General features: G+C 50.6%; 1 protein-coding gene across 1 annotated transcript in view; it reads right to left on the minus strand.

The window, feature by feature from the left end:
* Positions 1–13,645, minus strand: part of ST3GAL2 (ST3 beta-galactoside alpha-2,3-sialyltransferase 2) — a 43,107-nt gene extending 29,462 nt beyond the window's left edge. The window contains exon 1 of the mRNA XM_037063661.1: positions 13,421–13,645. The gene's annotated coding sequence lies outside the window, so the exon portion shown is untranslated. The remainder of the gene's footprint in view (positions 1–13,420) is intronic.
* Between the last annotated feature and the right edge of the window lie 7,706 nt (positions 13,646–21,351).

Consider the following 21,351-nt stretch of genomic DNA (forward strand, 5'->3'; position numbering starts at 1 on the left):
TCACTAAGAATAAATGGCACTCCTACAAGGCACAGTCATGTAGGTACCAATCCCCTATGTGGCCTAAGGAAGGAGCCACACTGCCCCTCCAACCAATGAGCCCTGCGCAGAGAGGAGGATGGGACAGGCTGTCCTGGAGAGGATTCATGGTGGAATGTGTCCCGGGGGGTGCCTCAGACAGGGAGACAGGTCAGTGCTGGGAGGCCAGGGACTCTAGGTGCAGAGGTCTGCTGGCCCCAAAGGCAGGTGTCTCTAGTGGGGCAGGGTATTTTGGAGACAAACCAGTCACCTATATATTGTGAGCCAGACTGTTTTTATTCTGCACACACTGTCTTTAGCTTTCTTTTGTTCCTCTTTTATCTTTAGTCATGTCTTTTGAAAAGGTCAGCCTGTGGCAGCGATGCTAATGGAAACCCAAAGGTGTCTGCATCCACACTTGGACCAGGAAATTAAAAGGAAGCAATGTCCCCTCTCTCCCAGGGAGTTGAGGTAGAGAGAAGGGAAGTAAAAAGAGGGAGGAGCTCAGAGTCAGCCCTCTGCTCCACTGCTGCGTCCTCTGGACGTCAGTTTTCCAACAAAGACCTTGGAAGTTCCAGTTAGAGGCCCTGCCCCTGCCCAGCCTGGTGCTCGGTAACTTACAGCTCCAGCTCCTGCCCTGTGCCCACTCTTCCTTCTGTCACTAATGTTTGTCTCCAGGACGCAGAAAGCAGGTAGCTGCTGTACTGAAGAACACAGCTGCAGGCTGGGTCATGGCCAACACACACCTGCTTCCATTTTTCCCTTGCTCTGGCTGAGCACCCGTCCTCTTCATTGAGGAGCTGATCATACGCCAGGACTGTCTCTGGCAGGGCCCCTGGGAGGAACAACCATCCCCAAGGTTGCTAGGTAATCTGCTTTACCACCTCTGGAAAGCGGCAGTATCAGCTGCTATGAGTAGGCACGAAGGCAGCCTTCCCCTTGCACTGCCTCCGACCCACTCCCCCAGGAGGAAGGGAGAGGGGAGAGGGAAAGAGTATGGGGCATGTGTGAGCGAGAGGAACCCTTCCCAGTCCCCTCAGCCATTCCTCCTCCCGGAACTGGCCTGAGTTATATTTGCTCCCTGCAAAGATGATCCGACATGATGTGCATTATTGTCAACTCTAGGGAAACAGGGAGGGGAAAAAATACAGAGACCAGGGTCCATTATGATGGTCCCCAGGGAGCAGTCTCTGTTGTCCGGCTCTATTATGTACCTTCAGTTACACGGGGATGGCCCACTTGATGGCGCTTGTTTGGGACACAGGCTGAACAGGGGCGACCTAGGGCTGTGAAGGGGTGGGGCCAGGGCCCGCTTTCCCGCCCCTGGCCCTCCTTGGTGAGACTGGAGCACCCCAACCCAATATGTCGCTATGAGTTAACATTTTACCGCATGCCCTGGACTAAACCCAGAGGACCTCAACTGTAGGACTTGCTCTGCTATTTGACAGTTGTGTCTGTGGGCAAATCATACCTCTTTGGGCCTCAGGCCCTCCATCTGTAAAATGAGCATAATGCCTGCCCTATTTATCCCGCAGTCGCTGCCAAGATGAAATAAGCAATGACTGTAAGCTGCAAAACACTATGTACCCGAGGTCCTACCGAGCTGCAGCCCCACGGAGAGGAAGGAGGCAGGGACAAGAGCAGACAATGTGGCTAAGCCCAAGGGAACAGGGAGGTCTGGCCCAGGCTCAGAACACAGCCCCAGACAGAAGGAGGCAGAGCAGAGGACCTCTGGGAGCTGAGCAAGAAAGGCAGACAGAGCACACTGGTCAGTCTGGGCTGGCAGACGGTTCCGGAGAGAACTGGCTGTCAGCACATATCTGAAGGGCAGGAAGAAATGTGCCTGAGGAGATAAATGGCTGGAGTGAAAGAGGACCCCAGCCCCAAACTCGGAAGAGCCCACCTCACTCCCTGGGCACCTAGGAGCTGATGAGAACTGCCTGCCAGCTTCCAGGACCTCCAGCATTTTGTTTATATGTAACTCAGATCCTCAGTAGCCCAAAGCCCCTCACAGGGACAGCATTCCCTCGTCAGCCTGCAGGCCCAGGGGAGTGACCCACCCATGGCAACAAGCATGTGTCAGATTGAACATGAGGTCTCCTCTGGCTAAACTGCAGGCTTGAAGCCCAACGGTCTTTCTACCGCACCCCATTCCTGGCTCTGCCAAACTGGCTCAAATATCTGGACCCTCACAGACTGGGGGTGATGGGAGCTGAGGCCAAAATCATGCTCTGTCTGTACCCGAAACTAGCACCACTGTGCTGGGCATTCTCTTCCAAGGGAGAAGACAGGGCAGCACACCTCTGCCCCACAGGAAACATTCCAACACAATCCAGAAAGCACAGCAGCCCTGGAGCCACATCCTCACCCAGGTGCCAGCAGAAAACAACCCAGAGCAGTAAGCATTCCAGAAGCCAAGACGACAGAAGAGCCTGAGAGGGCACGGAGGCAGCATGAGGCAGAAGCCAGCCAGAAGACGGCCAGTGCCTCTTCTTTCTACAGGGACAGGTTAAGCCACGGTGAGCATCTCCCCCATCTCAGACAGATCCCTGCCTAACAACAACCAACATGCAAATGGCCTGGGGCCACCATGAAGAAGTGACACTTGCAATAGCCTGCCTATGTCAGCTCTCTGTCCTGAAGTGCAGGGGACAAATGACTTCGTGAGGGTGGCAGCCCTGGTACCTAAGGGGCTCCTCCCTACAAGATGCTACACATCATTCTGGAGAGAGCCCTCGGCCTGCAAGTCAGATGACCTGGCTTCTGTTCTCAGAGTAAAAGGCAAACTTCGCCGCCACTTCCTGATCTGTAAATGGAATGACTCAGTGATTCTAAGTTCCATTCTACATTCTAGCATTTAGTTTTTAACAAGGTAAATTAATAAATGGCAATAAATCCTTACTAGTGTGTCTATAGTGTGTTTCTGATGTGTCAGGCTGGGAGTCACCGAAAAGCCTCCAAGGGCCCAAATCCACTGCCTGCTGCTCCAATACATGGCGTCTTTAGACTAGATGACACCCTGTTTTCCTTTTGGGAACCATGTCTGTGCCATGAAACGCAGGCCTGGCCAACCAGAGCACTGAACACACCCCACCACCGTGCTTGGTTCAAAGTTAGGCAGGGGACCCAATTCCAAGTGATCCCACGACTCCTGCGGGAATCCTGGTGCAGGGTGCTGAGGGGACTGGGGCTGGCACAGGTGGCAGGCACCTTCTACCACAGGGAACTGAATGGCATCGCCATGGAGAAGGGCAGAGTGATGGGGTGTTGTTTGAGCCCCTCATCGTCCCTGTAAACAGCCAGCAATTCTCTCAGGCACAAGTCAACAGGTTCCCTTTTATCAAAGGGCACTCTAGATTTTTGGCCTTTGTAACTGAAGAAGTCCAACTGATACAATCTTGTACACATATACAACCATTTTCCACTTCATTTAGAAGAATTTTTAAAAGCCACTTAAGACAGTATCGCTTGCCATCTGATGCAGAAAGGCTGCCCTGAACTTGTCCCTAAAAACCCCATCCTTGATAGGTCAGCCCAGCTGAGAGGCCCACAAGCCCACAGGAACCGAAACAGCTCTGGGATTCCCAGCAGCGGCTGAGATCTGGCCAGGACCCAAATCCTTCTTCAGCCAGGACACTACCCAGGTATGCAGACTGGTGGTCGGGTGGGGGGGACCCTCCAACATGCTCAGCTCTGCCTTCCTGGGAGGCCTGGGGTCAGCAGCGCCCACCATCAGAGTGCCCCAACCACAGGGAAGACGACGCAGGGCAGGGTCTGTCTCTGCCTGGCCAGGCCTTGAGCCAGCTGAAGTGGCCAGGGAAGAGGAGATGACCCTGGACAAGGAATTCAATGGAAAGTCAGGACCCCAGGTCACATTTCATCTGGCAATGAATTTTGGGAGGAACCCTTTCCAAACCTGTTTCTCATCCTCTTAAGAATGGTGCCTGGCTCTTCAAAAACTGCCTGACACACACCCCCCTGCCCTCCAGACCCATCTATCCCACTCATTTCTGGATGCTGCCCCCAGATGACATATCTTAGAGGTACCCCCAAAATACCTCAAACTCAACCTGCCCCAAACCAAACTCATCCATCCAAATCTGAAACGTGAGAGTCATTTTTGGCTCCTCCTTCCTCCGGCCTCCTCTTCAGGCAACCTCTTACGAAGTCCACCCACCTGACTTTTACCACCTAAATTGTTCGTCTTTCTACTTCTCTCCACATCTACCATCACCACATTATCCAAGGAACTGTCATCCTTCACTACAGTAGCCCTGGATCTACTACAGAGACCCCTCCAACTCATTCTACTCAGGGAGGCCAAAGCTACCGGCACAAACTCCATCAGATCCCCAACCCCACTCCTAGCAAAACAGCTGGAGCGCCCAACGCTCTGTGGCAAAGGTGGAAGTCCCCCAAAGCCTCATGCCCCCAGGTCTGGCTGGCTGAGCAGCAGGGTGACCCTGAGACCAAAATGAACCGACTAGGTCTGGGAGTCGTTACTCTGCCCAGGGCCCTGGCCCCACCCTAGATGGCTTCCCACCCAAGGTCAGGTGCAGAATTGGCTCAGACTGACTCTCCCCCAGTGCGGACCTCATCTGACCACAGATGGGAAGGGAGCTGGCTGGCAAGCAGGGGAAACCCAGCTGGGCTGAAGCCAGGGCCTGTGCATTTTAGGAAGGAGAGGAGATACAGCGAGAGCAGCACAATAGACTGTCAGTGCCTGTGTGGCCGGCAGAGAGAAGGCAGCTGTCAGGAGGATAAAGCTCAAGGAGTCTATCTCTTCCCTCTTATCAGACTGACCCTTGACAGCCTGCAGCCTGTAGAGGACAGTCATTAACAACACTTCTTGTGAGCACAATCCTGTGTGACCAGTCCAGCCAGGGCGGAAATCCTGTGCCTTCCTCCCTGCCAGGTTGAGTCTCAAGGCCCGTCTCTAGATCAGACTACCCCATCTTGCCCTTTCTTCTTTGGCAATGATCCAAGAAACCTTATACTCTACCCAAACTAGTCTCCTCGAGGTCCCTAGTTCATCCCCTGCCCTTTCGGTTCAGGCCTCTGTATCCCCTTCCAACTCTGTTTTCAACTCTTAGCCGACCTGCCACATGCCTGTGCTAAGGACCTGGGCCCTCCCTCCTGAGATCAGCCTTGGCTTTGGGAAAAAAACCCTGGCTAGAGCAGAGCCCAGGGCACAGGGGGTGGGGTGGGGAGACTGGGAGCATAAAAGGAATGGGAACCCTGTAAACAATCACCCCAGGGCCTAACTGGTGGCGTGTGGAAAGAGAGGAATATAATGAGCGACCGGATGGGCTTTTCTGCCTGAACCCAGCACACAGCCAGAGCAAGGGCTGGCTGAGGGCATGAAGACAATGGGAGCTGAGTGAACAGCTATGTTGCCAGCGGGGAGCCCAAGTTCTCCAGAGAGATAGCAGAGCAGGATGGCTGCTGATCAGCGCTTCCAAGCAGGTTAGGAGAATGGTCAAAGTGATTCCCATGGACGTCTGGACCACACTGTGGAATCCTGTGGCCCCGGCACTACCTCCCCTCTCGGATTATGGTGTTCCTCTGCTGGGTCTACCATGGTTTGAGAACAAATCCCTGAGCAGGTCTTCAAATTCTGTATTTACAGATGAAGACTCTGAGGCCCAGAGAAGGGCAGCAATTTGCCCTGAGTCACACAGCACCAGCCCCTCTGTGGGTAGCTAGGGCAGCGAGAACTCTGCATGCATCTGAGCAGACTGCGCCCTAGACTATGAAAACCATTGAGGGGACACCTGATCAAACAAGCTGCTTCCCCTTCGGAAGAGCCAAACAGCCCCACCCAGAGTTTCTTGGGCCCTCTGCCAACCCAGGCCTCACCTTGGCCTCACTCACTGCCAATACAGGACCTGCTGGCTTCTCTCCTTTTTTGCACAGCACGAATGGCAGGGCACACCCACAGATCTGGTCCAGGACGGGCAGGAATTGCTAGGACGGGCAGCCTGAGTGAAAGAAGACACCCTCTAAAACACATCACCCAGCCTGAAGGGAGGTGAGGTATCTTCCGTGTTAAGTACTGGAAATGCTACTTGAGAGACTAGAACTCACATTCATCCTAGAAGTTTGCTTTAGGGTCAAGCTGTGAGTTGCTTTTCAGGACTAAGGAAATTCCTTCACCAAACAGTTGCCACTTTGTCCTGTGGCTAAACAGGCTTCAAATAAAATTGTTCACCCTACTCCCCATTTCACAGCACTTTCCTATCCAAGGAAGTGTCAATGTTGGCTCCCCAGCACTGCAAGAGCCTGAACAGGTCCTCATTCTTCTCCTCACCCCCTTCAGGCTTTCCTGTCCCCGCTACCTGTGGTAACTGGGGTCTCCTACTGAGCTATGCTGGAGGCCCCCGGAAGCAGTCCAACCCTTGACAGGCGCAGGTCCAGGGAAATACCAAACCTTCTGGGTTCGGAACAGAGAAACAGGGCGGAACAGAGAAAAGGCCGACCCCTGGAAACTCCCTTGTGGCCCAGCATCCCCAGGCTCACATGCCTCCCCCAGAGAACCCAAGGGAGACAGGAGCAAGGAGGAGCTCAGGGGCTCTCTCCCGACTCTTGCCTTGTCCACACAGCCTCATTCCCTTTGGCTACTGTCTCTCTGTCTCTTCCACCTGCATGGCCAAAGCACTCCCAGCACTCGGCACAGGCCTGCAGAGACTTTCACTTCCTCCTGACACTGGCTGCAGTTTGCCACAGTATCCAATGACTGGTATCTTGTCTNCCCAAGGGAGACAGGAGCAAGGAGGAGCTCAGGGGCTCTCTCCCGACTCTTGCCTTGTCCACACAGCCTCATTCCCTTTGGCTACTGTCTCTCTGTCTCTTCCACCTGCACGGCCAAAGCACTCCCAGCACTCGGCACAGGCCTGCAGAGACTTTCACTTCCTCCTGACACTGGCTGCAGTTTGCCACAGTATCCAATGACTGGTATCTTGTCTGTAACTAAACTTGAGTGGCAACGAAGAGTTGTGGGGAGCTCCACTTACATACAGAGAGGAGAGATTCCAGTTTCTACTAATGTCCCTTTGAAACCCAAAGGGACTCTGCAAAGGAAGGAGTGAGTGGGAGTGGAGGCGAGAAAAGCTGTGGGGGATACACGGGGGGGGGGGGGGGGGGGGGGGGGGGGGGGGGGGGGGGCCAACANGGGGGGGGGGGGCGGGCGGGGGGAGGTGCCCTACTCCACCCCCTAATTCCCTCACCTGTGCCTCTTCCGGTAATCACCTCTCAGCTTCCCCTCTTCACTACCCCTCCAAATTCCCTGTGGCCACACAAATGAATAACTTGTTGATTTTTCCTCCCCAAAGCAGTTCCCTCTAGACCTATTAGCTATTTACATGTGTTGCTGATTTTCTTCCTCAGAGGCTGCAGACCTGCTCAGGCTGCAGACATGCTCAGGCTGCGGTGCTCGGACTTTCCAGGTGAGAGGCTCCGTGGACAATGGCTGGAGCAGGGGGAGGACAGCTCTCTGGGGTCCCTGGGTCAGGCCCTGACACCACAGGGCCCCCTGCTTTCTCTGGAGCCGTGCAACTTGGCCCTTTTGAGGGCCCTTGTGCCCTAACCATGCAGAGGTGGGGCTGATTTCTGGTCCCTCTGCCATGCTTCCTGCCCTGATCCTACAGAGGAAGAAAAGGGAAAAGGAAGCTAACGAACAAAGATCATAATCCAAGAAGAGAAGAGACACAGGACTACAGGACAGGGAATAATGCCCTCCAGGCAGGAGACCCCGCCCCGCCCTGTGCAGCGGGTTCCCCTCCCACCTCAGCAGCACCCTTTCTGGGATTCCTCACGTGCAGGGCCCCATCCCCCTGAAGGAAGCAGCAGGGTTGAGGATGTTTATCTACATCCCATCCCAGAACGGATACTTAATAGGCTGGTCTTTGGCATTTCTTTTGTTTTAATGTTATTATTATACAAATACCAATTTAGCACTGATATAACAATGAAAAAACTGCATTTTTCTCCAGACTTCCTTCATCCCCAGTTCACCTTATTGCACATGGTGGTATGCTCTGCATTCATAACTGGCAAAACAGCACGCATGCTTGGATGCCAAGCGCTAGAACTGAAGGGAACAGTCCTCCTCACCCCAGAAAGATGACCTTCCCTCTGAGAACCTGTGGGGATAAATTTCCCTTCAGCATAGCTCCTCCTTCTCCTACCCCAGAGAGGACGTTGTCCCTTCCTCCCAACTCCTGTCAGAAGAAACTTCCCTGGTTCTCAGCTAGAAAGTCGGGGTGTCTTGAAGGCCAGCCTACACCCTGGAGCTTTAGGATAGATCTGCAATGACAACACGAAAGCTCAACAGACAATGTGTTGTAATTACAATAATGAGTTATAAATAAATACCAAGTATTCTAGAGTGGCTGGTTAGGGACATACACAGTCACCCCCGATGTGCGTGGCGAGACTGGAGGTAAAGCCTGGTTTGCCCACACAGCAAGCAGAGTTCAGGCCGTCTCTGTGGGAAATGTCACTTGGAGATGTTTGCCCTGATAGTAGGTAAGGACTTACTGTCAACAAGCATTCTGAGAAGAGAAAGAGGAAAGCCTGAAAACTAAGGTCCCCGCTGAGCTGGGCCAGGCCCTTTAGTTGGCAAGGGCTTGGGTTTGCAGAACTTGGGGTGGGAGAAGTTGGGACATGGGAACTGAGAGCAGGGAAGGGGAAGCCCACCCCAGGCTGAGGTGTGATAAGATATTCAGATGTGCTGAGCCTCCCCGCAAAGCCCCAGCTGCTTTCTGGAAGTAAAGGGCCCCGGAGGCTTTGGGTGCCACCTCCTCAGGGCTGAGGGCTCCACATCAGGCAGCCTGGAGTGAGAAGGAAGGAACTCATCAGGGTTCCAGGTGTGCTGTGGGCACCCTGCACTAGGCTCCTCGGAAGCGCAGATCTTCTCCTGCAAACTCTCCCTCCCCTGACCACCCCTTTTCAGCTAAAGGAGCCAACCTCCCCACTCAGACACTGAAATGTCAAACCCCAGCCAATTACGTATCTGTTCCAGAAGATGATAGCTACTTTCGCAATCTCTCTAGAATCAGTTCCTTCTTTTCCATTTCTACTGCCAAGTTCCAGCTTTCATTAGGTCTCACCTGGACGCTATCTACAGTTTTCCGATGCCTCCCTCCCTTCTTTTTTAGTCATCCCCTTCTGACCCGGCCATCCCCTGATGCCAGTCTGCCCTCTGCCTGCCCAGAAACTTGCCAGACCTAAGCACTGCCTTTCTCGCCAGCCAGTTCGAGTCATCACCGAGCACATTTCTGGACTGATCTTTTGCAGTGTCTATTTTTTCTCCTGCAAACTTTAGTTTACAGATACAGCCTGGGGGGACTGCTTACTACACCACCAGCCCTTCCCTGACCAAGAAAGGGAGCATGCCCAGGCTGGGCCAACCGGGCATTTCCTCCCTTGAAGGTGAATCCGAAGTGGTGGTAACAAAATTACTGAGCACAGATGGAGCATATTTATGCTGGTGACAGTGGTGTCATGAAGAGGCTGGCCTTTGGTCCCTATGTTCCCAACTTAAGACCCTAAAGGGGCCTGGGTCCTAAGTCATCTCAGTGATTCCGGGAGTTCCCATAGCCTTCCAAGAAAGTCCTGTCCTGCCAAAGTCGGCCAAGTTGTTGCTTGTAACCAATCGGAACCTTCTCATTGCTTTTTGAAATACATCTCCTACACTCCAACCAACAGGGAAGACACCCTAGAAGTGCCGTGATGGCCACTCTCTGTACCTGTTGGCCTGCACACCTCTCCAGCCCACAGACACTACCGAATTCCGCCTGCCCCTCGAGGGCCAGCCTAGAGGCCTCTTCTGAACCCTCTGTGGAGATGACGTCCACCTCCTTCAAACCTATAAGCCACTGGCCACCACTTCTGCCTTCCCCTATAGACACTGGTGTACTTGTCTCAACTCCCTCCCAGAAGACAGTGACTTGGTCATTGTCTCTCCCACACTACCCAGCACAGATCCAAGCTCAGTAAGTACTCTAGGCTCTGGGGGCAGACAACCCAAAAGACAATGGCAGGTTTGCTGGCTAAGGCAAACCGTGAATGGCCAAGAGCACGGGGTATGCCATCAGAAGGAACTGAGTTTGAATTCCAGGTCCTCCCCTTACTAGCTGTCTGAGTTTGGGCAAGTTTCCAAAGTTCTCTAAGTGTCAGCTCTTTGTCTACAAAATAGGGACAATAATGCCAGCCTGACAATGTTTCTGCTACAAGGATCCGATGAACTAGCATGGAGAGCATCCAGCATGCTGCCTGGCTAGTAGTAAGTTCTCAGTGAACAGCAGCCATTATTCCAGCTACTCTAGCTACTGGTTTAGCAGCTGCTCCATCAAAAGGTTCAAATCAGGAGTCCTGGGGCTGCTGTGTGACCCAGAGTACATCTCTCTGCTCCTCAGTAACCCACCTGAGTCTATGTCTACCTGTCTTATAAGCCCCCTGAAAAATAACAGGTAGGAAATGCTCCACAAATTAAAAGCACAATGTACGAAATTTCTTCCACTTTTCTAAATTTCAGAGATTCTTAGGCCTCCTGTCAATGTGCAGTCATGGCAGGGCTTGGCCTTGCGGGAACCCCAAATTGCTTGGTCTGAGAGGCAAGGACAGGGCAGATGAGGGCCTGGTTCAGTGTCTGCTTCCCCACGCCTACACCCCTTTTCCAAAGCCCCAAATCTTAAGTGTCCTGCTTTCATGGGGCCTTCCTTCAAATAACCACGGGGCAGTGTCTGCTGTGTGGTTACAGTGGGACTCGGAGCTCAGGTACCATAAGTCACCCCTACCATTCACCTAGCCAGCACTGGGCAACATGAGAGTAAGAGGAAAAAAGCCAACCCAGTACTGCTGCAAGAATAAAACCGGGTGGGGACACAGCTGGAAGGTAGTAATGTGGATTAATCCCAAGCAACTACTGATGGCCCCAAACCAGGGATTCTCAAAGCGTTCTCTCCAAGGAGCTGGGCTTAAGTGCAAATTCTAGGCCCCACCCAGAGTGACTGAATCGGAAAACCACTGGAGTGGGGCCCAGAAATCTGTGCCTTAAATAGCGTTCTAGGGGATGCTGACACTTGGTTGACCACAAGGAACCCTGACCTAAACTTTTAATCAGAAGGCCCCCAAACATTTCCTGAACACCTACCATGTGATAAGGACCAAGCAAGGTTGTGTTAGTGCTAAGGACCAAGCAAGGTTGTGTTAGTGCGGAAATGAGGATACATTTGAAGAACCTCCACAGTCTAATAGAGGCCAAAATCAAGTACACAATACACAAGGCAGGATGCAGTATAGAACAAGGCAAAGGAATCAGTTTCCCACCAGTCTTCCTACACCCCTACCCATCAGATGTTCTCTTGCCACGGCTGGGGAAAAGGGAACACCCCCAATGCTGTTCTCTTGGACTCCTCAACCACAGGTAGATAGATTTCTTAAGAGTGATCCTTGCCCTGAGGTGTATCTTGGGTCCAAAGGCTTGGCATGTGGAAATGCTCCCATGTGGCCACACCCCATGATCCTAGGGGCTTGGAAATTGGCCCTATTTGGGGTTTGCGCTCAGAAAGTTCATAGAGGGCTGTGAGCATGCCACAACACATCACAGCAATACAATCCCAGACGCAGTCACTCCCATGGGCCCCTGGCAAGCTTGCACACAAGTGTGTAGATGCAGACGTAAACATACACAGAGACAATCGGCCCCCTGGCCTCCCTTCCTCCATTCTCAAGTTACAGGGTTAAAGGCATTCTATTCTCAGCCAAGAGGGAGGGATGAGAGGGGATACTGGAGCAGGGAACCATCTGGTTTGGATCAAGATTGCCCGTTCAGGACCCCAACACACTCCCAGAGCCTCCTGATGTCTCAGAGATTTCCCTTTCTCCCTCCACTTCCCACTGGGAAACTGAGCACTGGGCCAGAAAGGGATAATCCAAAGGCAAATCTGCTGAAGGAAGACGAGAAAACAAAAAACTAACTGTACAGACAAGTCTGTGCCACTTCTCTGAGCCCTGGTTCCCTCTGTTCCTCAAATCCTAAACACGACAACTAAACTTGAAATCACCACCTACACCTACAGACACTCTGTCTTGGTCCACAAAGAGCTCAGGGCACCTGGCAGGCATCCTTCCCTGAACTGACAATCCCCTCCAAAGTTAGCAGCTGAAGCAAGATGAGGCCTAAGGGTGTGGTCTCCCAGACTCCTCTTATGCCACCATCGCCACCAATGCCATCTCCAACATAGGTGGTTCCCTCCATCTCAGAGGGACTTTACAGCCCACCAGGCATAATCAGAGGAAGGGACAGGGATCACCAACCAGCTTCCAAACAAGTATCTCAAAGACAAGAAGGAAGTGTCAGTTACTGATTAGGAAGAACTGTTTCCCTGAACCCCTCTCAGCAGCTTTGGCCAAAAGAGGCTGCCAATTCCTTTTTAACACCAGCACTTCTCTCCCCTTTCCCCTAACACCACCTTAGACTGTTCTACAGTGTCTTACGCAGCTCTAAAGCAAGAGGCAAAATGAGAGATGGATGCAGTTAGCAAGATTGAAATGGAAAGGCTAACTTGAGCAAACAAACAATGGGTGGGTGACTGCAGGCAGAGAGGGCCAGAGGTGGGCTATGGAGAAGGATGGGGAGCAGGGGAACAGAAGTGGTAGAAAGCTAAAGAGGAGACTAAAGTGAGATCAGCCCAGAGCTGCAACATGGGGCCAGGAAGTTTGGTCCAGTCACAGAAGAATGATTGGAAGGAAGAAATACTCTTCCATTCTGAGGGATGGGTCCCGGCCAGCCTCCACAGGAATGGGGCATGGCCTTGGCCAAGTTCCCGGCTTGTGCTGTGCCTCAATTTCTCCAAAGCAGGAAGGCAGTCAAGCTCCTTAGGTCTCGTCAAAGAGAACTGGGCTCTTGGGGGTCCCCGAACAATGGGTATTGCCAGGAAGGGGAAAGAGGAGAGGTGCTGATGGTGAAAGACAGCCTCTCGCCAGAAAAAGCGGGGCAGGGGTCTCCAGATAGGGCAGAAGCCAGGAATGACGGAGTTGGGGTAGAACTAGGCAGTGGACTGGAAATCGGGACTGGGGCAGAGAGTGCCTCTCAGGGCTGGGGCTGGAGCTGGAGCTGGGAGCGGCCACCAAGGAGTGAAACACTTGCGCCTGGAGGGCTGGGAGCGGCTTGATGTGCAGAAGCAGAAGGCTGGGATGGGGATTGAGGCCAACGCACGCGGACCCGCGCCTGCATGGGGGAGCCCAGCGCCCCAACCCCGGGGAAGTTGCCAGGGTGGACCGGGCCGGTCTGGGCCCCTGGGCCGAGCCAGCTGCCCGCGCAGAGAGGTTCGGAGCAACTAGGGGCCCCGGGCATCCCACATCCCACATCACGCCCGCCCTCATCCCGCCCGCGCACCTCAGTCGGCGCGGGGCGCCGCGCGGGCCATGCTCGCCGCTCCTGCCGCCGCCTCCGCCCAGGCAGAAAGCCACCGCTGCCTGCCGCCACTGCCACCACCGACGCCCGGACCCGTTAGCTCCGCCGCTGCTTGGTTCGCCCGCAACGGGCCAGTCCCGCCCTTGCCGGCCCTGCCCTACAGAAGCGAGCAGCCGCGGCTGCCTCAGCCCTGCCCCTCCCCCCACCCCAGCCCGGCTCGAATGGAAGGGTGGGGGAAAGGGGGGCGACTGCCCCCTCCCCGGTCATATCCTCTGGTCTCTCCCCTCCCTTCTCCTCCCGCGCGCGCACGGGCATGCTGGGATGTGGAGTTCAGCTGCCGCTAGGTCACTAGGGGTGCCTCGCATCCAGAACTACTACTCCCAAAAGACAATGCGCCTGCGCCCCGGGGATTATGGGCTTTGTAGTTTTGCTCGGGTTCTGGGGGTCTACTGCTCATTAGAGGATATTAGGGGATGAGGGGATGGGAGCATGGGAAATCATCGGTTCCCAGAAGGCTGGGCTCCCAGCACAGGATGTGGAATGTTTGGGACCCCGTGCCGGGTTGAATATCTAGATTCCCAGGAGGTGTGAACTAGCCCGGGATGCCTCTCAGACGCGGCTGTGGCCAGCTGCAGCTGTAGCCAGCTGCGGCCGAGTCCGGCTGGAGGAGAAGCCTCCACCCTTGGAACCGCACTCCGAGCACCGTTTCCACCCGCGCTCGCGAAGAGCTATGACTTGAGGCTAGCGTGGCTTCATTCCCGGGCTCTGCCAGCCAGAGCTGCGATTGGACTGCTAAGTGTAGGCCTGAGGAGAGAGCGATTCAGGGGCTGCGTGGGCGTGGGGTTTTACCCATCTGGGAACGGGGTCCGAGGGCGTGGGTTTGCTGGGGCACTCACCCTCTAGGGCACTTTCTTATTCTATTCTCATCTCTTTTGCTGTTAGATGCCATCATTTCCCTACCGTTTAGGGTAAAGTGCACACATTTTCAATATTTTTCTATGTTTTCTCCTTTCGCCGTTTCAATTCTAGTTCAAATCCTTTATGAGCACGGGCCTGTGAACCAGACTATCGGGTTCGATTCCCAGTCAGGGCACATGCCTGGGTTGCGGGCCAGTTCCCAGCAAGGGACACATGAGATGCAGCCAAAAATTGAATTGTAGGAGGTTTCTCCTACAATTCTCTCTCTCCCTCTTTCTCTCCCTCTTTCCTTCCCGTCCCCTCTAAAAATAAATGAATAAAATCTCTTAAAAAAAAAAGAAAAGTTCTAAAAAAAAATCCTTTATGAAATTCCAGGCCAACCTCAGTTTTAACCTCCACCGTTTCATCCCCTCCAGCAGAGGGAAGGCCTGTAAGTCAGTGGTTCTCAAACTTTGGCGTGTGTCAGATTGTCCTGGAGATCTTGTTCAAACACAGGTTGCTGGACAGTCTCCCCAATTCCGTCCCCAACTTCTGTTCCATCAGCTCTAGAATGGGCCTGAGAAGTTGCATTCCTAGCAAGTTCCCAGGTGCTGCTGACACTGCTGGGCTGAGGAACCACTTGGACAACTGTTTCTGTTGGTGTTGGTTGGGTAGAGTTCTGACATTCAGCTCAGTGGAATCTGCTACTTCTGGGTGAGTTCTGACCTAAAACAGGGGTGAGGGGTTGAGAGTGAGAGGTAAGGAGGTGGATTCCTGATTTGAGAAGTATCAGAGTGACTCTCACACTTAGCCAGGTAGACCTTCCTTACCATCTGCTCTGCTGATGTTCTGGAAGCTACAGACCTCTGAAGGGGAAGCTTGGTGACCATCACCTTCAGCTACAATCCCAGACACTTTAACCAGGCTCCTCTGAGACAGACATCTTCCATACGCCTCAAAATTTTACCCTCAATGCAAATTATTTCATCCACCCTCCTCCCCCTACATTAAAAGACTTAAACTAACAGGGCAAGACCACATTCCTGGGATGACCCCAGTCCCCTTTAAAGCCCCTGCCTGATAAAGCTCAAGACTGCCAAAAGAATTTACCATTTGTTTTAGCCAATGCTGGATAATAGGCTCCTGACCACCTCTTTCTTTCTTAGAGCATTTACTAAAAAGGGTTTACAGTCGTGACTCCTTCCTTTGTCCCTTTGAGATATATATGTACCTCCTACAATTCAGGAGTGTCTCTCCCAAGGACCTGAAAGCCATCCCCTTGAAATGTAATCTCAGAAAGCACAGGGCCTCTGTCTCCCATCTCTGTGGGAGGTTAGAATCCTAACCTCAATAATTTCCAGCAAGCAAACACGATTAGACTAATCAGCATTTACAATGACCCTTTGTAATTTTTCACTTCCCGGACCTTACTGAGCCCCTGCTCACCTCCTTTTACTCCCTCATTCTCCTCTCAAAATGCTCCCTCACCTCTGGACAAATCCAAGTTGATTGAGTTCACTCTGGACTGTCTTCCTTATTGCAATAGTTATTACTGGTTAAAACCAGTCCTTACCACTTTCACTAGTGTCTGCTTCATCTTCGACAAAGGGATATCTGCTCTGGGTCTTGGGAACCCAGGCTCTAGCCTTCTGCCTATCCACCAAGTGCCAGAAGGATGGGTAAGTTATCCCTACATCCCTGGGCAAAAAGCCACGTGGCCACCAGAGGCACTGCACTTTGACTAAAGTTGACTCTGGAATGCTTTTCTGTTTCTTTTTGATTTGTGTTCCCATCACAGGCTGTGGGGAGGCTAATGATCCACACTTAACCCCACTCCGTGTCCATGAAACCAGCCACCTGGCCCCTTCTTACAAGGGCTTTGCTTCTGAACTTGAGTCCCCTGCAGTGGCGACACTTCTTCACAGGTAGAAAGTAAATGAGCTTTTCCGAGTTTACATCCATCTCCCAAATCTCTGTTAGGCAGATTAGTCAAGGAGAATTAAAATGCCTTTACATGGGCAGAACAGAGAGACCCTCTGTATCCCTCAGCTCTAAGAGGAACCACCACCATTACCACAACTACCTCCCAATAAGATGTCAAATTGGTTCACCCATTTCTCCTTGCTGGTTGTGCTTTCCTATCCTCTCCACCCATCCAAATTCTGCTTGACTATCCAAAGTCTACCTTGAGTTTTCCTGCCTCCAGAAGGCTCTTCCCAGCAGTCTCAGCTCCATGTGTAGCACTCGAATTTGCATCATTTATTTAAAAGCCTAGGTTTTCTGGTGAGCTGTCCAATGCGAGACAGTGGAACAGGCAGTGGGATGTGGTGGATGACATCACAGGGCTTTGGAGGCTGACAGTTACTGAGTAGCAAGATGCAAGAGGAGCTGGCTCTCTCCATCCTCGGGTTTCTTTCTGCAGACAGAAAGAAAGTTAGACTAATCTGGCAGCTCCCACACCTAATGGTATATGTGACCCAGAGCAGGTAACACAATTCTTTCATCTGTAAAATGGGAATAATCATAATAATAATGCTCCAGGGATGGACCCTGGTAGATGTGGCTCCGTTTGTGGGAGTGTAATCCCATAAAGCTCCCCATAAAATGAAAGCTTTGATCACTGGTCAGGGCAGATACCTGTGGATTGCATGCCAGCCTGTGAAGCAGGGGGCTGCTGGTTCGGTTCCTGGTCAGGGTACATGCCTGGGTTGCAGACCAGGTCTCTGGTGGGGCGTGTGGGAGAGGTGACCACACACATCTCTCCCCCTCTTTCTCTCACCCTTCCTCTTGGTCTGAAAATAAATAAATACATAAATAAATAAAAGTCTTTTAAAAAAGTTTATTTGGAAAAATAACAAGCAAGGGAATTTTTTTTTTAAAGATTTTATTTATTTATTTATCTTTAGAGGGGAAGGAGAGAGGGAGAGAAACATCAATGTATGGTTGCCTTTCGTGCGTCCCCTGCTGGGAGTTAGCCTGCAAGGAACCGGCCTGCAACAGCAAGGGAATTTTTGAAAAACAAACAGCAGTGAAGGGTGTGAGCTTTCTCAGGTACTGAACATATTATAAAGGAACAGGTAAAGTAGTGTGATAGATCCTTGGGTCTATCACAGAGACCTGCAGGTCCAGAAGTAAATGTGCATGGAAAATTGGCATGTGGTAAAGGTGAATTTCAAATAAGTGGGGGAGAAGGTGAATTATTCTACACATAGTAAAGGGACAATTGGGAAATCATTTGCTAAAAAAAATAGTTCAACTCTGAATAAATTGATGGATCTAGACAAAAATCACCAATGGCCACTAATTTCATGAAAAATGAAGACAACTAGATTTATCTGAAGACAGACAACTAACCCTGATGGCAGTATGATGCTCTAAAAGTACTGTCAGAAAAGAAATCACCCCAAATCTGACAATACCAGTGTACAGAGTATACGGGTGTCAGAGGAAGGCACCATCTGAAACCATGGAGATGCAGTCAACAAAATCAGTGAGAAACTGTATAGGACAAATGGCCCAGTTTCTTCAATTAATACAATACAATTTTTTTTAAAAGATTTTGTTTATTCATTTTTAGAGAGGGGGGAAGAGAAGGAGAAAGAGAGGAAGAGAAACATCAATGTGTGGTTGCCTGTTGCACACCTCCTACTGGGGACCTGGCCCGCAACTCAGGCATGTGCCCTGACTGGGAATCAAACCAGCGACTCTTGGGTTCATAGGCCAGCATTCAATCCACTGAGCCACACTAGCCAGGGCATGTGTCTTGTTTTGTTTTGTTTTTAAAGAGACCTACCTTAGTGGAATATACTGACATCATATTTATAGAATGATAAAGTATTGGAGTTTGCTTCAAAATGCTCCAGGGATGGGCCCTGGTAGATGTGGCTCCGTTTGTGGGAGTGTAATCCCATAAAGCTCCCCATAAAATGAAAGGTTTGATCACTGGTCAGGGCAGATACCTAGGTTGCAGTTAAATCACCCATTGGGGTGCGTACTGGAGGCAACGGATTGATGTTTCTTTCTCTCTCTAATTCTCTCTCTCTCTTTCTCCCCCTTCTCTCTCTTTAAAAATGACAAAAAAAAGTCCTTGGGTGAGGATTAGAAAAATAACCATAATCCAGGGTTGGGGTGACGGTATAGATAAAAGGTTGGCTTAACTGATAATTGGTGGATCTGGGAGATGATTGCTTGGAGTTCATTGTAACATTTTTTCTGCTTTTGCATGTATTGAAGTCTTCTATAATAAAATGGTTTTAAAATTTTTTCAGTCAGAGTGTGACAGGATAGTTAAGAAACTAGGAAGATTCCTGGGTACCTGGAATAGAGAAACTGAGATAAGAAAATTAAACAAGGCCAAAAGGTTTGAACAATTTGCCAGCCAGCTTATCTCCCTAACCTATGACACTTGGGAACAAATGGTTTATACCTCCCCTCCTAGCCAGAGAATAAACAGCTTAAATCACCCTGATGTGTGTGTGTGTGTGTGTGTGTCTGTGTGTCTGTGTATGGGGAGGGGAGGGGGGGCGGAATAGAGAACAGAGACCCAATTAATGCCATTTGTGCCAGCTAAACCCAAGGACAGATGAAATCAGGGGAACAAATAACAAAAACCCCATTAGAGCCAGACAGACACGAGATAAAAGTAAAACGGTAAAGCAGACCAAAGAAAAATCCCGACGCCCCACCCCCCAGCTGCTACTCTCATCTTGATACACCAGCATATTCAAAATGCACCTGGAAAGCTGATGAATATTCTGCTGAAACCCTCCCCTAAGATTCTGATCTGCAGAAGAGAGATAAAAACCCTCAGGACAAAGACTGGGGGCGGTCTCTGCCCTTTCCCCAGCACCAACTTTTTACTTCCTTCTAGACTCTAAGGGCCCCAGAACAATGCAAGTGAGGGAGCACCGGGCAGCAGCAGCTGGCCCCAGGCTTATCCCGCTCATTCCCATCCAGTCTCCAAGGCCCCCTTTTCTCTGACTTCCCAGTGAGCTAAAAACAGCCCCACTCTGGCTCGCTTCAGTCACTATGACCTTCACTTCCCAGCCAGCTAACAGCAGCCCTGCCTCGGCTCACTCCTTTCCTGTAATGTTTCTAGGGAGCCGAAGCAGAGCACGGCCCGGCTCTCCTGTTACTTCTGTCAGAAGCACTGCCTCGGTTCCCTGTCCCAGCTTTAATAAAAGTCCTCTCAAAATCACCTGTAGCCATGTTGTGAAATCTTTCCTACACGAAGTCTGACCCGCACACTACAGGCTGGCCCTGAGCCATGGTAACAAGAGCTCTGCCTCAAACCTAGCTAAAAACCAAAACCAACAACAGCCAACAAAAACTAAGTCAGTAGAAAAATGGAAGACATTTATGCAGTTTATGTCAGAAGTAAAAGGCTAACACAACGTGATTTGCAAATCAGTAAGATGACCAAGAAGCCAAGGAGATTGAAAAGGATAGAACAGGCAGTTCACAGAAAAGGAAACACAATGGTTCTTACATGAGAAGATGCAGAGCTTCATTTTTAAAAAACCGTAAAATACATACAACATAAAATTTACCATCTTAACCAATTTTGAGCATATGGTTTAGTGGCATTAAGTACACTCACATTGCTGTGTTACCATCAACATGGTCTATCCACAGAACGTTTTTCATCTTCCAATTCAGAGCCCGTTAGACAGTAACTCCTCACATTCTCTCCCCTCTCTGTTCCTGACAACCACCAATCTACTTCTGTCTCTGTTTGACTATGCTATCATACAAGTATGAATACAGCATTTGTCCTTTTGTGTCTGGCTTTGTGTCACTTATTATAATGTCCTCAATGTTCATCCATGCTGTGGCATGTGTCCGGATTTCCTTCCTTTTTTAGGCTGAATAATATTCCATTGTTTGTGTATACCACATTTTACCCATTCATTCATTGATGGACACTTAGGTTGCTTCATCTTTTGGTCATTGTGAACACAATAGCCAAATCCTGCTATGAACACAGGCACACAACTATCTGTTCAACTCTCTTTCAGTTCTTTTAGTTATATGCCCAGAAGTAAGATTGCCGGATCATATGATGATTCTGCTTTTAATATGTTGAGGAACCACCATAATGTTTTCCATTGTGGCTGTACCATTTTACATTCCCACCAACTGTGCACAAGTGTTCCAATTTCTCTACAACCCCTCCAACACTTGTTTTCTCAGAGCTGCACTCTTAATAAAAGAAATGTAAATTAAAACCGCACCGAGATATCATTTTCACCTATCAGATTGGCAGAAATCAAAAGGCTTGATAATTATCTTGGCAAGAGCGTGGGGAACAAGGATTCTTGTACACTGCCAGTGTGACTGAAATTGCACAGCCTCTGTGAAGAACAACTTGCTAATATCTTCAAATTACACATGTACACACCATTTGATGTAATAGTTTATAAGAAAGTATCCTTTTTGTACATGTTCTTAGTTGCATATAGACATACATAATTGGAACATCATTACAAGAAGAAAAATAAAAATGATTTAAATGTTGGCCCTAGCTGGTCTGGCTCAGTCGGTTGGGCATCGTCCAACAAAGCTAAAGGTTGCAGGTTGGATTCCTGGTCAGCACACATGCCTGGGTTTTGGGCTCAGTCCCCAGTTGGGGTGTGTACAAAAGGCAACCGACTAATGTTTCTCTCTCACACCAATGTTTTTCTCTCTCTCCCCTCCTTCCCCTCTCTCTAAAAATAAATACATAAAATCTTTTAAAAATTTATCTGAACATCGATGATCCCAATTAAAGATTAAATGAATGGAATTGGGGAAGCTTCAATTAATGGTGTCTTTTTTTATTATTTCATCGGATAGTAAACTATTGGAAAGCGGAGGACTGGCTTTTGTAGGTCCAAAGAGACCTTTAAGAATATATTGATTAGCCCTGGCTGGTGTAGTTCAGTGGGTTGAGCGCGGACCTGTGAACCAAACAACTGTGGTTCGACTCCCTGTCAGGGCATGGGTTGAAAGCCAGCTCCCTGGTTGGGATTGTGAGA

The sequence above is a fragment of the Sturnira hondurensis genome, unplaced genomic scaffold, assembly GCF_014824575.4.
Source record: "Sturnira hondurensis isolate 20B ecotype Veracruz unplaced genomic scaffold, ASM1482457v3 Scaffold0014745, whole genome shotgun sequence".
NCBI classification, from domain to species: Eukaryota; Metazoa; Chordata; class Mammalia; order Chiroptera; family Phyllostomidae; genus Sturnira; species Sturnira hondurensis.